This window comes from Oryctolagus cuniculus, chromosome X (assembly GCF_051225735.1).
Source record: "Oryctolagus cuniculus isolate XC-2025 breed Fujian yellow rabbit chromosome X, ASM5122573v1, whole genome shotgun sequence".
Lineage (NCBI taxonomy): Eukaryota > Metazoa > Chordata > Mammalia > Lagomorpha > Leporidae > Oryctolagus > Oryctolagus cuniculus.
In genome coordinates, this window is record NC_142888.1 from 24523969 (window position 1) to 24547127 (window position 23159).

Below are 23159 nucleotides of genomic sequence, written 5' to 3' on the forward strand. Positions count from 1 at the left end.
AAGTAATTACTTCACACATAGGCACTCAATAAATCATAGTTCCCTTTCTCTCTGTGAATGCCTCTTGGATTCCTTTGCAAGATGCAATCTGAGGAATCATTAGTACAACTCAAGCTTTGCAGACATCAGAAACTAAGACTACGGAGTTCTTCCAGCTCAGGAAGGAGGCTAGTGAAATATCTCAGCCCTCAGGCACATGCCGTATTCCTGAGTAAGCCACGATGGAGAAATGGCAGAGAGCTACTTAAACATGGCAACTCATATAAAAATACAAGCCAGTATGTTGCCATATAACGATTGAGTCCTTAGCCACAGGACACTCTAGTTACTCTGAGATAACAAAGGTGGAGGGCAGTGAAAATTTTCACTTTTGGTAAAGAGCTCCTGGCAATGTGAGACTCCATCCTTGATTGACTGTGGAAGCCTCCAGAAAGTGAACCCAGTGATTCCTCATCTCCGGTGTTAGAACTGGGCAGTGAGTTGCACAGCCAATCCCACCTCTAGTCAACTTCCATGGCACTGTCTCACTGGCCTTCCCGCAAGCTTTTCAAACTATGGTAGAGTCATACTTCCCACAGACCCACTTAGGACTTCCTGTGATGGGGGACACCGGAGGACTACTTAGTCAAGGGGTTAAGCCATGGCTATCTGACTCAAGACAGGTGAAACTCCCATCAGCCTTTCCCATTCCATTAAGTCATCTCTAGGAACCAAGTTTTGACTGTGCTGAGTTTCTTTATTACACGTTTAAATTCTTTTGATTGTCTTTAATTTCCTTCCTTATACTTTATTTGAATATGATTTGCTGTATTTTTCTGTATTGCTTGGAAGAACTAATGAAATGAGACTTTCAGCTTTATTTCTGATGTATGAATTTGAGGATGTAAATTTCACTGTTAACTTGGCTTTAGCTGCTTCTCACAAACTTTACTGTGCTATGGAGTTGTGCATCACTTAGCAACAGGGATATGTTTTGGAAAGTGTCTAATTAGGTGATTCTGTCATTTTGCAAACTTCCTAGGGTGCACTTACACAAACCTAGTAGTGAATATCAGTCACTGGGCATGGTATCTTAATGCAGTGAAGATACATGGTAAGGGGCCTGTACTGTGGTGCAATGGGTTAAGCCACCGCCTGCAGAACCAGCATCCCATATGGGTACCAGTTCGTGTCCTGGCTGCTCCACCTCCCATCCAGCTCCCTGTTATTGCTCCTGGGAAGGCAGCGGAGGATGGCCCAAGTGCTTGGGACCCTGTGCCATGTGAGACACCTGGAGAAAACTCCTGGTCCTGGCTTCAGCCTGGTCCAGCCCTGGCCGTTGCGGTCATTTGGGACAGTGAACCAACAGATGGAAGGACCTCTCTCTCTCTCTCTCTCTGTCTCTCCCCCTCTCTGTAACTCTGCCTTTCAAATAAATAAATCTTAAAAAAGATACATGGTACACATGAGATATATGAAATTTATTAAAAACTTTTTGATAAATATGAATACACTCTAACTTATGGTAAATATATAAACAGTAACACGGCTGCGGATTATCATGATCAGTATTACGTACTATGCATAATTGCATGTCTATACTTTTCTGTGCATTGTGGTGCACTAGCTTTGTTTACACCAGCATCACAGAAGCATGTAAGTAATGTATTGCAGTATGATGTAGGACTACTATGAATGCTTTCTATTCCATTCTAATCCCGTGGAACCACTGTTTTATATATATATATATATATATATATATATGGCCTGCCATTGCATTGACTAAGACAATGCTATGCAGCACAGGATTGTATTTTCTTTTCTTTTCTTTCTTTTTTTTTTTTTTTTGACAGGCAGAGTGGACAGTGAGAGAGAGAGACAGAGAGAAAGGTCTTCCTTTGCCGTTGGTTCACCCTCCAATGGCTGCCGCGGCCGGCGTGCTGCGGCCGGCGCACCGCGCTGATCCAAAGGCAGGAGCCAGGTGCTTCTCCTGGTCTCCCATGGGGTGCAGGGTCCAAGTACTTGGGCCATCCTCCACTGCCTTCCTGGGCCACGGCAGAGAGCTGGCCTGGAAGAGGGGCAACCGGGACAGAATCTGGCGCCCCGACCGGGACTAGAACCCGGTGTGCTGGCGCCGCAAGGCAGAGGATTAGCCTAGTGAGCCGCGGCGCCGGCCAGGATTGTATTTTCATTACTACTCAGTACAAAATATTTTCTAATTTTTAGACCTAGGTGTCATTTAGAAGTGTAATATATTTAAATTCCAAATATTTGATGATTTTCTAGTTATATCTATTTTTTCAAAGATTTATTTATTTATTTGAAAGGTAGTTACAGAAAGACAGAGAGAGAGAGAGAGAGAGAGAGAGAGAGAGAAGGGGATCTTCCATTCGCTGGTTCACTCCCCAGATGGCCACAACAGCTGGAGCTGTGCTGATCTGAAGCCAGGATCCAGGAGCTTCTTCCAGGTCTCCCACGCAGGTGCAGCGGCCCAAGCACTTGGGCCATCTTCTACTGCTTTCCCAGGCCATAGCTGAGCTGGAGTGGAAGTGGAGCAGCTGGGACCCGAACCAGCGCCCATATGGGGAGCAGGCTTTACTTGCTACGCCTCAGTGCCGGCCCCAGTTGTATCTGTTTTTAAACTGATTAGTGTAGCTGAGATCAAGGGACACAATCAAAGTGATTTCAGTAGCTCAATATTTGTTCAGATGTGCTTTGGCAAATGTTTCATACATAACGCACACACACACATACTCATATATACTATATTAGAAAGCTTTTCACTACTAAAATGAAATACCCATGGCAGGCAACTTAACAAAGAAGAGAGGTTCATTTTGGCTCATAATTCTAGAGGTTCAAAGTCTAGGGGCTCATCTGGTGGTGGCCTTCTTGTTGGCAGAGTCCTGGGGTGGTGTAGATATTGTGCAGCCAGAGCCAGGGAGCACTTGCATTGGTTCTCTGTCTGTGTGACCTCTTCTAAAGCCAACAGGAATTCATCATGAGGACTCCACCCCAACAACTTAATCCAGTCTGATCACTCCCCAAAGGCCTCATCGCTAGACACATGATTAGATTAAGGGCCACTTTGGGAAGCAGACTCTTGAGTGAATTCAGGTGCTACATCATATTTATATCAGAGCACCCACACACAGATATGTCAAGTTTTGGCCTTTGTGTCGCTCAGCTTTTCCATATCATTCCTGATCTTTTGCTTGTTTTCCCCCCTATAATGGTTGTGGAGGGAAATAACTAACCAGATCTCAGAATGAAGCACAGATCCCTATGTTTCCCATTCGTTTGAATTTTTTATTTTTACATAAATTTCCTGCTTGCCAGAAAGATCTGAATTTGGCAAAGGGTGGTCCAAAGGCTTGCTGGTGATTTTGGATTTTCAAGAGTGACGGAATTGCATTAAAATTCTCCACTGACTGCGAATGTGTCTGTTTCCTCTTTATTTCAGTCAAAGTTTGCTGCACATTTCGAGGCTATGTTATTACAAACAGGTAGGATGGTTTTATCCTTCTTGGTCCACCGTGTCCCCTTTTTAATATCTAATTCCTTCTTTATCTCTTATAATGCTTCTTGCTTTAAAGTCTCCTTTATTTACTACTATTATATCTGCATCAGCTTTTTTCTAGGTAATGTTTGCATAGCACAACTTTTTCCATCCCTTTACGTTCAATCCTGTTGTATCTTTATGCCAAAAGGAAGGGTGTTGTGCTAGATGCCTCAGAGTGTACAGCTCATTTCAATGCCTTTCCCTCCTCTCCGAAAGCTTGTCCTGTCCAGTTCTGACCTTCTGTGTAACTCTGGACCCCCCCCCCCCCCAGTTTTGCCTCTCCACAGTGTGTGTCCTCCAAAAACTCCATGTGGCTTCCTGGTGTCTTAGTTGCCACTTCATACTTACCTTATTACGCTCTTGGCTCCAAACCTTTTACAAATCAGCAGATTTCTCTTGGGAAAGATGGGATGTGGAATGCCAAATTCTCCTCATTGTATTTTCCTCCTCTCTGGGATCCTTGCATTCAAGTCCCTGCTGCTGTGGAAGCTCTTTGAGGTCTTCAATAATTTTTAAAAAATGTCCCCATTCTTGTACTTGTTCTCCATGGAGGGGCTAAGTGTCCAGAAATGGATACCTAGGTAAGCATTTTGGATGATCACTTTATCTGGATAAGCCTTACTTTCCTCAATAGTGAAGTCGGGGCATGCGAGACATACTTCATGGGGTTGTTTTGAGGCTTAAATAATATGTTAAAGGCTCATTGTAAGCACAAAGGATATTTGAACACAAGCTGCTGTTAAGTCTTTACATGATTGAAGTTTGTGAAGAAAAACTGGTGGAGGCACACGACGGGCAATGGTTCATGTCGCCAGGTCAATGGAAGTTGCTTCTGCTGGGAACTTTGGTCATCATTACTATTGCATTTATCACTCTTTAGTGAAACAACCGACCTCCTCATAGTGGTGGGAAGTCCCAGAAAATGGTTCAAATGCTTCACCTAAGGGCTCACTCTTGAAAACTCAAGGCTATTAGCCTTGATCTAAAAGCAGTCCATGGAATGGAGAATACCAATATTTGTGCTTCGTTCTGAGATCTGGGCCAGTGTGATCATTTCTGCCCTGCTCGTTACGATCTTAAGGTTTATCCCTGACGTCTCTCCTGAGCAAGTCTTGCACAGCGCAGGTGATGTGAGAGTTGCACAACTTGTTGGTCTTTTCTGAGTAAATATTTGCCTCAGCTTCAATCCTTTTTCTTGCTGTCCTGACTGTTCTAAATTTATCCACCAGCTGTAGAACTCTCTGGCGCTTTCTTCTCACGTAAGGTCAACACCATCCTTGCAACACAAAGATGTGCTTGTCCATTGCTAGAGACCACTTTGCTTTCTTCTTGCCGAGTAGTGGATCACCTTTTTATATCCACGATCATGTCTACTATTCTAGAAATTTCAAATTCCTGACATATTTTTGTCTATCAGAAACCCACTGTGACTTGAATCTGCCATTAAGTTCTGAACAATGCAAACATTCATTAATCAGGGCGCCTTTTTTTTTAAAAAAAATATTTTATTTATTTGAAAGACAGGGTTACAGAGAGAGGTAGAGCCAGAAAGACAGAGAGGTTTTCCATCCACTGGTTCACTCCCCAAATGTCTGCAATGGCCAGAGCTGAGCTGGTCTGAAGCCAGGAGCCTGGAGCTTCTTCCAGGTCTCAGAGAGCTGGATCAGAAGTGGAGCAGCCAGGACTCGAACCGATGCCCATATGGGATGCCGGCGCTTCAGGCCAGGGTGTTTACCCGCTGCACCACAGCACCAGACCCAGCACCAGCCCAAGATAGCCTTTAAGCCTCTTGTTTATTTATTTGAGAGGCAGAGTTACAGACAGTGAGAGGGAGAGACAGAGAGAAAGGTCTTCCTTCTGTTGGTTCACTCCCCAGATGGCTGCAACAACTGGAGATTGGAGCCAGGAGCTTCTTCTGGGTCTCCCACGTGGGTGTAGGGGCCCAGGGATTTGGGCCATCTTCCATTGCTTTCCCAGGCCATAGCAGAGAGCTGGATTGGAAGAGGAGCAGCCAGGACTAGAACCGGCACCCGTATGGGATGCCAGTGCTGCAGGCGGAGGATTAACCTACTGCGCCATGGCACTGGTCCCTCCAAGATAGCTTTTTGAAATTTGAGCTCCCAGCAGCCTTTTCAACTGGCTAACAAGCTCCTGCCTGCTTGGATGGACACTACAGGGGGCAGTGAGAGGTAAGTTCTAGTGGTTCCCCTTGGGGGTTGTGGGAACAGTCAAAACACTTTTAAATTCAAATGCAAGCTATACATTGGGCCTACTGAATCCCCAGAACGGAAGCCACTTCCTCTCCCTTCCTCTTTCCCAATTCAAACCAAAGCCACAGTACCAAAGAACAGGGAGGGGTTGCATTAAGGATTGAGGTGACTGTGACAGGGCTATCAAGAGAGCATTGTAGCTGTGAGTGGTAACTTGGCCAGCATTTTGACTGTGTCAGGGTTTAACAGATAGTCAAGCATGAAATTACTGGATAATAAAATTCCTATAGGAGACCTGGTTCACCCATGCTATTCATTTACTCTTCATGAAGAAGTACTTGACTCAATGTCTTAAAGAACAATTTCTTAAACAGGAAAAGAGCTGAGGAGACGGGTGTTTGGTAAAAGTTTAGTGTTTGGCAGTTTTGTTTTTGCTGTTGATGATATCATTGAAATGAAGAATTAGATGTTATTATCTGCAGAGCCTTTTGAGATTCCAGATGAGAACTAGCTGCGTCAAGGTCAATTTATACTGAATACTTTCCCATTATGCTCATTAGACACCTCACGGCTGAGTTTGTTTTCCTTTTCCGTATTCTCAAAATTTTAGGAATGCGCAATCATAAGTTTTCAACTCTCTTGGAAAGAAGATTGGCACTATGTATTAATGCTTTAAATATTCCTTTTCTAGACCACATACATTTTTAGATAGCTATTCTGAAGAAATGGATGAACTTACAAAATTGATTCACTATCTACATTAAAATAGTATTTTTAAGTCTACAATATTTTTTGGATGAGTTCAGGAGACTTCTTTTGTTCACCATTAAATTCTTAGGACCTAGCACAATGCCTGGCACAGAGAAGGTGTTTGATCAATGTTTATCAAATGAATGGATTAAAAATTAAATGCTCATGTCAGTGTTGTGCAACAGATTAGGTCATTTAAGTGTTGGCTGCTCCACTTCCCATCCAGCTCCTGGATTGTTGTCCCTGGGAAAACAATGCAGGATGGCCCAAGTGCTTGGGCTCCTGAGCCCATGTGGAGTACCTGGATGGAGTTCCTGACTCCTGGCTGTTATTTGCCCCAGCCCTGGCTGTTGTAGCCATTTGGGGAGTGAACCAACAGGTGGAAGATTTCTCTCTGTCTCTGTCTCTGTCTCTATCTCTTTCTCTCTGTCTCTGTCTCCCTCTCTTTGTAACTGCCTTTGGAGTAAATAAATAAATCTTTAAAAAATTCAAATGCCACCTAGCTGTCTCTGGATAAGTCATGAAACTGTCTTGCCATCAACTTTCTATCCTGTAAAATTGGGCTAATCAAACTTAACCCTTGGAGTATTTGAAAGAAAATGGTAATAGTAAATGCTGTGATTGGCCACTTGGATCCCTTTAAAGGATGAAGCCCTTACTCCTCCAACTGTTGAAGGCTGGCAGCTGACTCTTGCTTTTTGATATGCCTCAGTTGCAGAGAGCTACTTATCCCAGGTCCTGCTCCATTCCCGGCATCACACGCCCAATGACTGGCACACTACAGAAAAGCTCCGCCTCTAGGCTCCAGCTAAGCACAATTCTGAGGAGCTGTTTGAGTTTTAGGCTCTCTATGAGGTCAGTTGAGGCCTTTTACGGAACTGCATTGCAGCCCAACCTCTCCATGTGCCCACTCTGCTTCCTGTTCCTTTTTTCCCTAGACGTTAATACCAAGAGAATCCTCTAATAAATTTCCCGCATATTAATCTTTCTCATAGAGTCAGCTTCCCTGGGAATCTAGAAACAGTAGAAGCTAGTACAAGGAATCTTGAACAAGTTAATGGAAATACATATCATGTGAAAACTATGCATAGATTTCAAATTTTTTTGCACCAAAATAAACTGATCTTTTAATTCTATCTTTCCACAACTTTTTGAAGTTCTCTCATATATGCTAAATGAAATGTTGGGTCTGGCAGCCAGAGAGAGGCAAGAGTTCACAGGAACACATGGCTGTTTCTCCCAATCTAAGAAATGGGCTCTTTTATGAACTCTGGGAGTCCCAGTGGAAGTATTTTCTGTTAAATATTTGCAGATGAAGATCAGGGAAGGAGTTACGTAGGGACCTACAGACTTAGCTCTGTTCCAATGAGTTTAGTGTCAGAGTTAACTATGGAATCAGACAGCCATGAGTTCAGATGCTAACTCTACCATTTAGCAGGCACATGACCTTTGACAAGCCATATCTCCTGGCCTTGATCTCTACCTTGACAAAATACTTACCTTTTAGGGTTGCTATGAGAATTAAAAGAGATAGAAGAGATCCAGCTCATAGCATGGGATTAATAAGTGCTTAATAAAAGGAGTTATTATTATACTGTGGTCAAAGGAGATTGATAACTTGATCTGAGGTAGAAAATGATGTCGAGATGTAGAGAGCTGAGTTATGATCACACAGGTCATCGTGAATATCTCTGCGATAGGTGCAGAGATGCCTGGCCCAGATCACCCTCCAGGGAAAGACTGTATAGTCCAGTTGTCAGCTGTCAGGGTTTCCTTCAACTACTGGGAGTCAGCTTGGCCTGTAAGTACACCCTTGCCTTTGCAATGGCTAATGAAATGGTGGAGAGACAAGGGTCCAACCATTTTAGCCCAACACAGCCACTGCTCCAGAGTCCCCCAGGTGCAGGGTTTAGCTGATTTTCCATGTTCCTTGGCTCAATCCCACTTCTACCTCTTCCCTTGCATTGATGTTGATCCCTCCTAAATAACCTTCACCCCAAACTCCATCGCAGGGTGTTGCTTCAGAGAATCCAGCCTGTGACAAATTCTGAAAGCACAATTAAATGGTAACTGTGCAAATCCCGCCCCCCCCCCAATGCCTCACTTCCTTTGTTCATCCTTTTATCTTTCAATCTTACCCCTTTGTCTATGTTTTATACTCTCCATATTCAGAGCATTGAGTTTTAATGGCCTGTTGTACACAGCTTGTCCACGAGCTGTCAGGTCGAGGCAGAAGCCTATTTAGACAAGTTGTCAGGTTGAACGAGAGAAGAAAAAAAAATCCTAAATCAATGTGTTTTCACATGCAATCACACGTGGGCTAATTTATCTGCAGCCACATTCTACCCTGCCAGTTTGGCATAAGGGTCCTTAGACGAGGGGGCTGCAAGTTGCCTGATTAACAGCGATGTTTATTGGGAGAAGGACAACGCAATTGTTTTATGGTAATTATCACCGTTTGAACCAGCGCACATGCTCGTGGGGAAGATTAAAGAAAAGGCTCTGTATAGATGATGAAGCGGCTTGAAACGCACACAGGCCAAAGAGCTGGAACTATTCAGAATACTAACATTTTCTACCTGGTATAAAGTCTCTGGGAGGCAGCAGATTGGCTAACTTGAAACAGCACTCGCACCTTATCCGTGGGACTGAATGCAAGTATGTTCAGTTTCTAGAGTTGGGAAAACAGCGGGGTAGATTACTAGGATGACTTGTTTAGAGATAACAGCCGAGTCCATCTCAAGGCTAAGAACATGGCTGGCCATTCTGAAGGTGCTGTGTTAGGCCATTAAACACGCTTCCTTACATTCCACATAAACAAAACAAACCCACAAAAATGAAAACAGAACACCAGAAAACACCACCCTAAAAAAAAAACAAAACAACACACACACACACACACATACACTATAAAATTTTTTTTTTTTTTTAGTTTTGCGGCTGTGATAGTTTTAAACTTGAAACATGCCACAGACTACAAAACACTTCCCAGGTGAACTGAAAACTCAATCTGGGGAAAACACAGGCTGTAGTGCATTCTTCTTTGATACTTGATAATTCTCTCTGCATCTTCGTCCATCCGCACTGTCATATCTGAGTTTAGGGCAAGGACAGAGTGAGATAAGTCTGTCACCGCAAGGCAAAACAGACAAGTGGAGAGCTGTAGAAATGGTTTGCAGACTGAAAATGGCTGTTTTAAAGGTTTGTGGTATATGATTAACTTAAAAGAATCTTGCTTAAATGGTTACGAGCAAATTCCTTCGGGTCTGCAGCTGTATGTGTGGCTCGAATTAGAAGCACAGTAATGGGGACTCTGACTTTTGGAGATCTTCCCTCTTCTACTACCGTCTTCTGCTTTTGAGTTAGATTTCCTTTACAGGCGACAATCATTAAATGATACCTCTCCTCGTGGCTGGAGCAGGAGAGGGCAAGGGCACGAACAGGGCCATTTCTGACAATCACTTTGTTAAGAAAGCCCACGCTCAGGAATCATAACACTTCTTTTTCCCCTAAACCAAGACGATAGATAAAAGTCTCGGCTTTCCGCAACTCCCACCCAATTGAAAAATGCTTGCCCCAGAACAGAACATGAAAAAGTGGAGCTGCTGAGAGCACTGGAAACAGATCCCACAGCCAGGCTTCTCCTTCACTGCCACTCCCAGAAGGCCTTAGGCAGACAGGTTTTATCACTGAAAATGAAGACATTTGACTTGCGAATGTAAGGGCTTATTTTCCCCTTCGTAAGGCCATTGAAAATTTTTGCGAAGGGAAGGAATGTCAGTTTTCCATTAAAAGATGATGTTTGAAGTAAACAAGGCATTGTCACTGATTCATAGAGGTGGACTTGGTAGGATGAAACTGGCAATGGCCTATGGAACTGGCTATCTCTTATGGTTTCACAGATAAATTGCTGTTTGTTGTTCTTTTTTAAATCAACAGCTGATTTTTCTTGATTTTCTAGAATTTTCCTAGAAAACACATTTTGGCCCCCATTTGTTTTTGCTCAAAATTCCAAAAGCCTCTCCGGTTTCACCCATTTTGCTGCAAATGGCAGGATTTCATTCTTCTTATGACTGAATAGTATTCCATTGTGTGTATTAAGTGAAATAAACCAGACACAGAAAGTCAAATACCACATGTTCTCCCTAACATGTGAGAGCTAAAAAGTAAAAAAAACACACACACACACACAAATTGGATACAGAATGGTGATTACTAGAGGGGCCGGGAGGCATATGAGGGATAGAGGGAATTTGGATTAAAAAATAATTGAAGCTTTTTTAGTATATTTGTGGCAAATATACTAATGAGATATGGTAATAAAAATAATTTTTAAAATATTTACTCATTTCATTTACTTGAAAGTCAGAGTTACAAGAAGATAGGGAGAGACAGAATGAGAGAGATCTTCCATCTGCTGGTTCACTCCCCAAATAGCCACAATAGCCAAAGCTCAGCCAGGCCATAGCCAGGATCCTAGAATTTCATCCAGGTCTCCTACGTGGGTGTCAGGAGTGCTTGGACCCTCCTCTGCTGCTTTCCCAGGTGCATTAGCAGGGAGCTGGATTGGAAGTAGAGCAACCAGGATTTGAACCTGTGCTTATATGGGATGCCAGTCTCACAGGTGGTGACTTAATCCACTGGACCACAATGCTGGTCCCTAAAATATTTTTTAAAATTACAGAAGGTTATATTTACTCACCAATTTATGTGGTATAGCCAGCAATTGTCAGGAACTGTGCTAGACACAGGTGACGGAAATCAAAAATACAGCCTTTTCTCTCCAATTACACAGTTTAATGGAGGAGTAGACAAAATAATGACTGAACGATGTAGGGCATTAAAAGTGAAGACTGATACAGAGTTCACTTTGTTTCAGACAATAGGTGCTCACATGTATAAAGTCAGTCATTTAATTCTCACGACGAGCCAGCCACATAGGGTAGCAGAGGCACAGAAATGTTCTTGGGTAACGATCATACAGCTAGTAATTGGCAGGGCCAGAATTCAAATGTAGGCCATCGGGTTCCCAGTGCGTGTTCTTCACCTTGACACTACAGATGTAGCAGCCAGCTGCGGTTACGTGAGACTGATGTAGCCTTCGGATGAACAGAGTAGAGGGAAGCTCTCCAGATGAGATGACACAACAGCCTTAAACATACTTCCACTGGCTGGGTTGGAATGCATGCACGTGGAAAGCCAAGCAGGAGGATCAGAGAGCTGAGAGTAGCGCGCACGTGCGTGCGCATGCGCAAGAGAGAGAGCGTGAGAGAGAGTGATTCTGGGATATAGTTCCCTGGAAGAAGGGCCCACTGTACTGTTCAATGCTGGTGGTTAAGGTACTTTTTCCATAGTCTTGGAGCCTTAAGATTCCCTGAGCCAGTAACAGGAAGTTTATGAAACAGGTTTCCAGGGTCAAGTAAGTTGGGGAAATGCAAAGATATAACAAATGCAAACAGGTTTTTTTTTTTTTTTCTGCTGAATTTGCAAGGGTCTTTAACATGCCCAGTACACTGTGAACCTCCAAGAGAATAGAAATTGACCACAATACATTTCGAACAGAAGGCCATATGAAGATCTCCCAGACCAAGAAAATACCAGCGAACAAAGCCTAGAAAATGCTGTCTTCAGGAGGCTTGGAAGTACTTAAGCTGCTTTTGAACTCGGATACCTGTTCTGCACCCTGGCCAGTTGGTGAGAGAAGCCCTGTTTTTGGCAGCTGGTAGTGGATTGTGGGTTTGTTGTTTGTGCCTTTTTCTCTGTTAGTGCTACTGCTCTACCCAGTTACTTAGAACCTTTCCTTAGCTCCCGTTCCTCTGGTCTCCTGTTTCCCCCTAAAGGCTCTAGACTCCTCCCTTAGTGTACCTGCAAGGACCTGTGAAGTCATCCTGCTACTCCTGCAGGAGTCAACTTTCCTAGACTTGACCTGCAACCATGAGGAAGCTGTTAGCATGCAAGCTGGCTTGGCTTCTCTTGATTTCTCCCAATTGCAACTGCCCTGTCCCTCCTCCTCCCTCCCTTCCCATTCCCTCCCATCCTCCCCATACCCTCTTTCCTTCCTTCCACGTTTATTATATGCATTCTATGGGAGCCATGGAATTATAGGCTTTGGCATGGCTATCCATTACTTAAAGCTCATGCCAAAGTCCTGACACAACTGGCCCAACTCAGATCACATGGCTACTCTCGCTGGAGAATAGAGGGGATGGAAGTATTTTTTGAATACTAAACCCCTGCATGGGGTGGGGGATCATTCTGACCCCTGGCTCCTCTGCCTTCTCCACCCTCCCCACATTTATAATACCCCAGGGACCAGCCCTCCAGGGTGTACCCCAGCTCTCTGTGACCCGTGGCTGCCCTGGTCCCCGCTCGCACTGTCTGCTGGGGGAAGCATCAGATAAGATTGAGTACTGCTGTAAGCTTCCAGCCTCCCTGAGAGTGCTCTGCAGATCCCAGTCGTGCACCAAACACTCTGGTTTTGTTTGCGAATTTCAGATGTTAATTATAAGGAAGAGAATTAGGCACATAAAACAAATTACACTGGCAGCGTTTGTTTCTCTTGTGCACCACAGGGCCCAGGCTCCCCTAAAGAGATGTGACTATGGATCATCGAGCTTCCCTGTATAGAGCCAATTGCTTCTAATGTGGCAGAAGCTTCCTTGTGTTGCTGGAGGATTAGCAACAGGTGTAGCATTTGACTTTGGCAAGCATCACCCTGCCAGGGACATGTGGTTAGGTCAAAGGTAGGAAGAGGAAGGAGGAGAGAGCGAGCCAGACATCTAAGGGTTTAGAGAGTTCATAATTTCCATTAGCTGCCTCTCCTCTGGCCGCCACAACCACACCAAACTGATGTTTTCTTAAATGATTTTGGTTTTGAAATTATATTTATTTGGGCTACAGAAAGATCTCCCATCCACTGATTTACTCTTCAAATGCCTGCAACACCTGGGGCTGGGCTTGGGGCCAAAGCTGAGTGCTGGAAAATCAAGCTCGATCTCCCACACAGGTGTCAGGGACCTAAATAATCAAGCCATCACCTGCTTCCTCCCAAGGTACGAATTAGTAGGAAGCTGGAATTGGGAGTGGGGCTGAGGCTCGAACCCAGACACTCCCAGAAGGGATATAGGCATCCTCAGTGATGTCTGAATCATGGTGCCAGAAGTCGGCCTCCAAACAAATGTTAAATCCAGGAACAAATGGTGTATCTATGTCTTTTCTGTAAATGCAAGTCCGCAGCTGCCAGAGGATGCAGACAACAAATGCTGTCTTTTATCAGTGTGATATTAATGTCCCCAACAAAGAACAAGCATACACTCTACTGTGGGTCGAAAATGGCTTTTGGGCTAATTAGAAAACATTACTTAATGCTTTTCTTAATTAGGATTAATTACAAGACCCTAGTAAAGAAATAAGTCCATATGTAAGATTCTAAGAGCTCGCACTGTGATGTTAAATTTCCCTATGAGAGCTGGTGTCTATTCTATCATCCTCTCTAAACCGAAGGCCTTGCCACTTCAGAAGTACCTCTTGCAACCTATAGAATATGAGTGCCTAAACATTTCTGTGTTATTTGTGAACCTGAATCCTCCAACAGTACTGAGATCAGAGCAGGTGAGCTGCCTCATTGGCACACAGAAAGGAGAAAGGTGATACTGAGTCTATTGGATGTAGAGCAAGGATCTTATTTCTTGGGCTGACCAGCCACTGTATGGTTATGGGATCTGGAGCCTCAGTTCTCTCAGCTGTAAACTGAAGGAACTTTCTAGAGTTCTTTGAGCCCACTATTTTTCTAAGTCTCTCAGTCTGGAGATTCTGTCTCGAGATGGCTGTGAGGCACTAACACTGAAATAAAAAGTAAGCTTTTGAAATAAAGAGTGGACAGAAATTATCTTGTTAGCCTCCTTAAATTTGTTTAAGGATAGTCAACGCATTCATCTACAGAAACTGATGTTTTCAAAGAAGCAACAAGGAACTATTGAGTTAAGTCAAGTGCACAATTATTTTGAAAACAGCCAGTTACCAACTCATGACCAGATATTAGTTTGGATGACTCAAACTATGTTCTGCAAAACCATATGTTTGTTTGCATGTAGACACAGCCATCACTTGCTGCAAGAGTTTCCCAAAGGAGCGTTCTCTGATTTGTATGTGTGGCTGAGTTAGGAACACTATGGCAGGAGTCGAGGAGGAAGAGGGGGGGGAGTCTATAGTGAAACAAGCTCTGAAAATGCTGAATCAAAGAAAGTTATATAATGTCTCTTTACAATAGGATCTTTAGAGAATTTATTACGCCAAGGGACTTTGTGACTTTTCTGGGACATATAGCACAGAATGTCTGATCTTATTTCACTTTAGACCCTTCTTTTATTGGCATGTCAACAATTTGTGGAAGAGCAGTATCTTGTATAATCAGTTTGAGACATAATATACTGGTAGGGTTTGAATGTTTTTACCCCTTCTAAAATTTGTGTGTTGAAACCTAATTGCTAAGGTGATCACATTAGGAGGTATGGCTTTTGGGGGAGGGCCCCACCCCCTTGAATGGCATTAGTGCCCTTGTTAAAGAGGCCCCAGAGAACCCCCTTTGCCCTTCCATCATGTCAGGACACATAGAAGTTGACATCTATTAGTCTTCACCAGACACTGAATCTGTCATCAACTTGATTTTGGACTTTCCATTCTCCAGAACTGTGAGAAATAAATTTCTGCTGCTTATAAATTACCCTGTCTAGGGTATTTTGTTATAGCAGCTCAAACAGACTTAGACATATGGGGTACAACTAGGATAGTTTATTTCACTACTGCAGCTAGAAGGCCTAGCAAAACAACATTAGGATGGACTTTGATACATTTTCTCAATGATAGAATTCAAAAAGTATATGAAAGAATTTGCCATTAAAAATCAGAATAATTAAGTTAGATTAAGCACAATCAATGATTTATTGTTAGTGGCAGTCACAAGACCCAATGACATTAAATAAATTTTATTTCTTGAAGAGAGGTCAAACCTATTTTGTTCTTAGAACATTTTCACATTGCATGATTTAGAAGGCTATAGATAAGATAGAAGGTCGTGTATAGTGATTTTATTTTTCCACATTAATAGTTACTAAATCAAATTCTACTAATCTAAACAAGGGATCCTATTTTCTTTGTGCTAAAAAAACCATTAGCAGGTAAATTTCTTAGTGTCTTGAAGGGAATTGTGGGTGTAAAGTTATTATTATTGATACGAGCTAGGTGTGAGACAGGCAAAGAAAATCTGCTTTATAAATGACCATTAAAAAGACTTCCTCTAGAGAAAAAAGATGAGCCCTGGAATGAACTTAGCAAGAAAATAAATAATGGTGCCAGAATCACAACTTCCAAGAATAAGGATATTTCTTATGTAGGTGGTATATAATTTTTCCCCATAGTCATGAGATATGCATGTCCAGCAACAGAAGAGATGCCTTGGAGAGATGTCTTAAGGTGAGTAAAAGATTCCATTCTGAATACAAAGAGTTTTTGTACTGATTTATTAGAAATACCAGACAAAACTCAATTTATTATTTTTGATTTTGGTTAACAATAATGTCTTTGTTCCTCTTTCTTTTTCCTTTTCCCATGTTGCTTAGCACCCATTATCAGTGATGTCAAAAGATGGCAGAAGGGAGAAAAAGAGGATTCAAAAAAAAAAAGCACAGAATAATTTCTCAGGGGGAGGACTTCTTGAATGCATTGTAATTTTGCTCTCAAGTAGGAATTGTAAACCTTCACGGAGTGAATCTTTGTCTCTCAGGGAGAGGAGATTTCCCTTCCCGGCTTGCTCAGGGCTCCAGTCTGCCTCACCCACGACCATCCCTCATCATAACTGTGACTGTTATGCTTCTAGTTGAAAAGACACCGGATTTATGCTGTACGGCATGTACAAATGGGACACCGGACTGTAAAGTTTGATTGATCGGACTCACAGGAGGCAGCCTGGATGCCACGTGAGGCGTGAGGCCTACGTGCCTTGGTCTCTGCAGCGGCGGCAGCACTGCTGGGGCTGGGCCGGGCCATTCAGCCGGGGTGACACAGGCCGGGGGCAGCTCACGCTGTTTGGGGCTATGCACCAACCGCGTGTGACAGACACCTTTGCCACCGGCTCCTGCTTCCCAGCAGTAGAATCTTAACGAGAAACGGTGGGAAAACAGCTCTGGAGAGGAGCCTGCAGAGGTGAGGCCTGCCTTGTATTTCATATTATAATGAAAGGATGGTTACACGCCGGCAGGATATTAAAACCATAAATATTAGAAAACATGAGTTCGCAAACACTGATTCCTCAGAGAAATCTTTTCTTACGCCCAGAGTAGGTGAGGGCCCTCTGTCATATAATGCCCTCCATTCCTTTTGTGTGGCGCTCACTGCCATTGTCATGAATTAGTCCGTTGGCTGAGGAATTATTTGTTGCGTCTTTGTCCTCAAATGCTTCATGTTAATTCCCTAAGTGTAAAGCGTCCTCTATGTTTCCCCCCCAGCACTCAGGGCAGAATATGATTATCATGCTGCCTTCCCCTCCCTCCTTCTCTTTCCCTTCTCTTCATGAATAATTTAGGCCTAAAGCCAGGGGGCGAGGCAGAACAAGAGGTGGCCATGGCACAAAGGGGAGGGGGTGTGGAGCCTCGGACCCGGATGTCAGAGCCTCGGCAGGGTGAGGAGGGCACCCACGCTTTTGTTCAACCAAAGGGCAGGCTCATGGAATTCGTGGCCCTCATAGCAGGAAACTCTTGGCCTACTCAGCCACACGGGGAAGGAGGAGCTGGCCGTCAAATTATGAGTGCAATTAGAACAAAACATCTGTTAGACTGATCGTTTTAATTGTTTCAGCCAGTTCTTGTGGCACTGTATAGATGAATCAGTATTAATTCAGTTTCACGGCCAATAGTATCTGTGCTAGTTGAATCTTTCACTGGATGTTGGGGAGGTATAAAAACATATGTGCGTTTGTGTGTGTGTGTGTGTGTGTGTGTGTGTATGTGTGTATGTATGAGAAAGTGAGAGAGCTAGAGTGAGAGACAGAGAGGTGAAAGAGAACCACACCCTTTGAAACTACACAAATTTTGCTTAGAACCTCAGCTTCCTCACTCATCAAATGGGGTTGGTAATAAAATTACCAGTGGGATTGTGGTGCTCATCTGAAATAAGCTGTCCATATTCATTCACGAGGGACTCCTGACACAGATGCTCAAAGCCAGGAGTGCCTCAGATTTTTTTGTGGACCCTTTTGTCAGTGTGGTGAAGACAATGGATTCCTTCTCAAAACAGTGTTTTTAAAGTGTTAGCAAGGGTCCAGCACTGTGGCCTAGTGGGTAAAGCCAATGCCTGCAGTGCTGCCAACCTATATGGGTTTGAGTCCTGGCTGCTTCACTTCTGATCCAGCTCCCTGCTAATGCACCTGGGAAAGCACTGGAAGATGGCCCCAGTGCTGGGGCCCCTGCACCCACGTGGGGGACCCAGAAGAAGTTCTTGGGTCCTGGCTTTGGTGGGAGACCTAGAGGAAGCTCCTGACTCCTGGCTTTGGATTGTCTCAGATCCAATCGTTGTGGCCATTTGGGAAATGAACCAGCTGGTGGAAGATCTCTCTCTTTCTGTCTCTTCCTCTCTCTCTCTCTCTCTCTCTCTGTAACTCTGCCTTTCAAAAATAAATAAATAAATCTTTAGAAAAAAGTACTGTCAGAATCCATAGGGCTAAAAAAGGAGCCAATTATATTAAAATATGGTTATCAAAATATTAACGACCACATTTATGGTACAGTTGTTCTGATTGTTATACTCAACAAGAACTAGCAACAGACCTAATAGCTGCCATACTTTTGAAGTAGGGGTGAGCACCAATGGTACATCAAGATGTTCTCAAGAGTTGTAACATGTTTCAAATGAACATGTGAAGTTTATTGTGATAGGGACGCAGATACTACTAACAGAAGTATGATCTGATTCTTGAATTCCTAAGCAAAGGAAATACTACATTTTTGGTCAGAAGTCAATGACAATAAAGATGCCAGCCTTTTTCGATCTAAGTTCACAGATTTCTGCATTGGATCACCAAATCCCTCCGTGGAGCCCAGGTTAAAACCCTTAGTCTAAGATAACTGGGGACAATGTCTATAGTCACCCAGGGCCCCCTCCAAATATAAAGCACCCTTATCTCTGACCATCTGTGTCAGGAGTCCATGAGTGAATAGGGATAGTTTATTTCACATGATCATTACAATCCCACCAGGAATTTTATTACCAACCCCGTTTTGGTGTGTCAGAGCACAACGTGGAAGAGCCTGTCTGTGCTTGGACGTGGAGAGACCTTTGAAATGCACTAAACGTGCTCTCTGGGCTGCCCTATGAAAGATAGGTGTGTGCCCAGTGTCCTTGGCACGTCTGTATTTCCATCGCTGACTGCTGGGCAGGCTTGCCCCTGAGCAAACTGTAATGCAACCGTAGCCACTCGGGTTCAAAAATGATCTCCCTTGCCTCTAGCGAGCTATTCGTCCTCTGAACTTTATTTATAAACACCCCCACAGCTAAGGCATCTGTTTCTTCGTGTTAATTTCCCCAGCTCCAGTCTTCCCAGCCTGGAAGGAGAGAGGTGCAACCCGCGGATGGGGGAAGCACAGAGCATGAGAGCTAGACTGGGGGAGAAGGGCTCAGCACAGGACCCGAGGCACAAGCAGATGGAAACGCAGAGGGCAGCGCCATGGACTTTCTGACCTCTCCTGGAGGTTTGGGAGACAGGAAAGCTGTGGAGCCCCGGGCAGGATTGCGCCTCTGCTCAGGGAGGCAGAAAAAAATGGGGTGGAGAAACAAAGACTCCAAGAAGACAGCAAAAGCTGTGTTTCTACATAGCCCAAACCAGAAAGTTGCAAAAGTTGGAACAGAATGTCTTCTCGCTTTTCTAATTGAAAAAGCTAAATACTATGTGTGGCCTTTTCCGTGTGGGAGCTGGCCTCTCATGTCGGCTGGGAAAAAAAATTGCCCAGCAAGGAGGTGGCCCTTGAACTTTGTGGTCGCTGTTGTTACCCTGCTCGCGTCTTGGCATTGACTGTCTGTATCCACTTGCTGGGCTCTGTTCAAGCTCTCTGACGCCTCTTTTGGGGGCGAAGTGTGGAGGAAACTAGGTCACTTGGAGGCAAAAACAAAGAAAGGAGAGAAGGATAGCTGGAGTTTTGTGCTGGCTTTAGAGGCGGGCTGGAGCTCACCAATGAGCTGCCTGAGCAGGGACTCCCTGAGGTGCTCCTTGATGTATCACATTAACAGTGGAAATTGTCCACTGAGACAGCAGAGGGGAGAGGAGAAAGATGGCGTGCAGACAGCTACCCCATCTGTCTGAGGAAGGGACTTTCCCCCTAAGGCACCAAGAGCTAGTAGTGGTCTGAGGTCCCAGGCTACATGAGGACAGGAGGATGAGAGAATGATTAATTAAAAACCCAGCTTGGCCCCGAAGAAAATCAACTGAGTAATAATGAAACCATCAGCCTCCTTCACAGAGGGTAAATTACACCCCATGCTTAGAACCAGCTCCGAGAACTCCATCAGGCCAGCTTTCCCCATCAAGTCTCGGAATCACACTTGACTTTGGCTAAAATCTTCTGCCTGATTTTTGCCAGACAGTGCAGGCACGTTTCAGGCCGTTGGGAATGGCAGCGTGTTTGTCTGTGGAAGACATCCCCCCTAGCAGTCAGTTACAGCTCTATGTGGTTCAAGGACACACTATTTGACAGAAGTGTGGGCTCCCTGTGACAGAAGAATGCAGGGGGGAGACTTTGTGTCCCCGACAGAGGGATCTTTTGTCTACTTTGTGTTTCTTTCTTTTTTTTTTTTTAAGATTTATTTATTTGAATGTCAGAGTTAGAGAGAGAAAGAGAGAGAGAGAGGTCTTCTATTCACTGGCTCATTCCCCAAATGGCTGCAACGGCAGGAACTGCACTGATCCGAAGCCAGGAGCCAGGAGCTTCCTCCAGGTCTCCCATGCAGGTGCAGGGGCCCAAGGACTTGGGCCATCCTCCACTGCTTTCCCAGGCCATAGCAGAGAGCTGGATCGGAAGTGGAGCAGCCAGGACTCAAAACGGTGCCCATATGGGATGCCGGTACTGTAGGCGGCAGCTTTACCTGCTACGCCACAGTGCTGGCCCCTACTTTGTGTTTCTTTAAACAAATGTTGTCCTTTTCTGTTGAGTACATAAAAAACAGAGAAGGTGGGGAAATAGCAGTAAACAGCTTACCTTCTTTATTTCTTCTCTCTTTCAGGTTTCTGTTTCATCTGTAAAATTATATATTGGCTTAGATTCCTTCCATAGTTGTTTTCAAAGGGCAAGGAAGGTGATGGGGGCCAAGCCCTAGGTCTCATGTTGCCCGCTGTTCAATGTCCACACCTTATTTTCAGTTGGTTACTTGCCCGGCCTCCCCCATTGGACTTGATTGTCCTAGCAGGTAGACCCTCTGCGTGATGTCCCCTTGCCATCTTGTATGACGCTTTCATCACACTGTGAGTTCCTTAAGTTGAGCATTCACTGCTATTTTTGCGGTGATGTTTCCTTTAACAAACCATTTTGAATTCCTACTTTGGGTGAGGCTCAATGGCTTGACATGCATTACTTCACTTATTTCTATTCACTTTTATAAAGCTAGAGCTGAGTCAGTGTTGAGAATGCAGAAGGTTGAGTAAGAAGAAATTTGGAAAGAAATATGAACATTGGACTTAGAATAAGTTTCGATCCCAGCCTGTCTTTACAGTTGTGTGACCTTGGGATGGGAATTAAACATTTCTAAGCCTCAAAAGGCCTCATTTGTACAATGGATGCAATAAAATCCTCAACAGAGTCTTGGTAGTAATATTAAATGAAATGACACATGTAAAATTCTGGCACATACTTTGTGTTACAAATAAATTAAATGAAGGAAGGAAGGAAGAAAGAAAGAAAGAATGACTGATCGGAGACCAAGAAGGCAATTCATGGGATTTTATGGCTGTTCAAGTGGAAAAGAAAGAGGAACCGTGAACTCAACCTTCAGGCTCCAGGACTTTCATCCTCTCTATTTAAACATGGTCTTAGGAAAAGTCCTAACATGAGCCATTGAATTTTAGAGGTGGTTTTAAGTTGACATGCTCGCTCTCTGAGAAATAATTGCATTTTAAGTCAAATTTTGACCTGTTTGCTTAAAGCTACATTTTGTTTAATTTCAGAAGGTTCACTGTTGCCCCTGTACCACCCATTAAGGACCCCTTGTGTCTGTACAAGTATTGACTGGGGCGGCCTCATGGTAGAGAAGAGACATGACAGGTAGGATGCATTTTAATTTAAAATAAGTCAGGACACGATTTTAGTAATTGAGACATGGAGTACCAATCTCCAGAATTCTAGTGGTGCTAACATGAACAGCAAGGAAAACAGATTCCAGAGATCTTATATGATGAGAATTGAATATTGTCAGCCCTTGCTTGATGTTGCAAGAGAAATAAAGAATGATTCAGTGAGGCTCCAACTTTTGATCCTGAATAATCAAGGTAATGACATTTCCCTTGGGAACTAAAAGGCAGCATGGAGGGGAACTGGCTGTCTGGGGAATAGATGACAAACTTGATTTCAGCCATAGTGAATTTGGGGAGCTTGGGAAACAATAGAGTTTGGGGGGTACTTACTAGGCAGTTGGAGATGGAAAGTCCTGAAGGAAAATTCTTCCTTTCAGTTCAACATCATGATTGTATGATGAGGAGGGAAAACATGGGCCTGGAACTCGGATTGGAGATTTTCACCTTGTATGTAAGGCTGGCAGAGTCAGGAAAGTGGGCAAATTGTCTGAGGCAAAGAATGCAGAGAGCAACAACAGAGGGCCAAGCACTGGATCTTGAAATAAGCCCACATAAAAGAGTTAAAGGGAGTGGAGATGAGAAAGGGGGAGGGAGGGGGAGAGAGAGAGAGAAAGGGAGAGAGAGAGAGGAAGAGAGAGAATACAGTGCCACACAGGGAGACATCTTGGCAGTGAATGGACAGCCCAGCCAAGCAGAGAATGAGGACATAGGCATATCTCAAAAGACTTAGACAGATGGAGACCATGAGGGAGGCACTTCTTTCTACTGATACGAAGACAGCATTTGGGTAAGATACAAGCTGAGCTCCAGCTTGGGAGAAGGAGAGGGGGCAACACAGGGAATTCTGAGTCTGTTTGAATTTCAAACTGGATGACTGAGAAAATCATTGGAGTGTCTGACAGCCTATTAGTGATCAGACTATGTTTTTTGCACCAGACAGATGGGAACCCCAAATAGAATTTAAGTCCAGTTTCTAAGAAATTTTAAAGCCACAAATATTTTAAGAATTTATTTATTTGTTTGAAAGGCAGAGTGACAGAGAGAAGGAGAGGGAGAGGGAGAGGGAGAAGGAAAGGAGAGAGAGAGAGAGAGAGAGAGATTTTCCATCTGTTTGTTTACTCTTCAAATGGCCACAACAGTTGGGGCTGGTCCAAGCTGAAGCAAGGAGCCATGAACTCCATCTGGGTCTCCCACATGGATGGCAGGGATCCAAGTGCCTGTGCCCTCTTGTGCTGCCTCCTCAGGTGCAGTTAGCAGGGAGCTGGATCAGAAGTGGGACAGTCTAGGACACAAACTGGCACTCCGGCATGTATGCAGGTGTTACAAACTG

The 23159-nt window shown here is 44.0% G+C and overlaps 1 long non-coding RNA gene across 21 annotated transcripts in view; it reads left to right on the plus strand.

Moving 5' to 3' along the window:
• The window catches only part of LOC103351789 (uncharacterized), a 185226-nt gene that overhangs the window by 44022 nt on the left and 118045 nt on the right, over positions 1–23159 (plus strand). For 7 of the 21 annotated variants that reach the window (XR_016228056.1, XR_016228054.1, XR_016228055.1 and 4 more), the window contains 5 exons: positions 3443–3485; positions 11993–12195; positions 15918–15972; positions 16283–16701; positions 19079–21800. This is a non-coding gene — a long non-coding RNA (uncharacterized LOC103351789). The remainder of the gene's footprint in view (positions 1–3442; positions 3486–11992; positions 12196–15917; positions 15973–16282; positions 16702–19078; positions 21801–23159) is intronic. The other 14 variants (XR_011385624.2, XR_016228061.1, XR_016228057.1 and 11 more) reach the window with 8 other exon arrangements.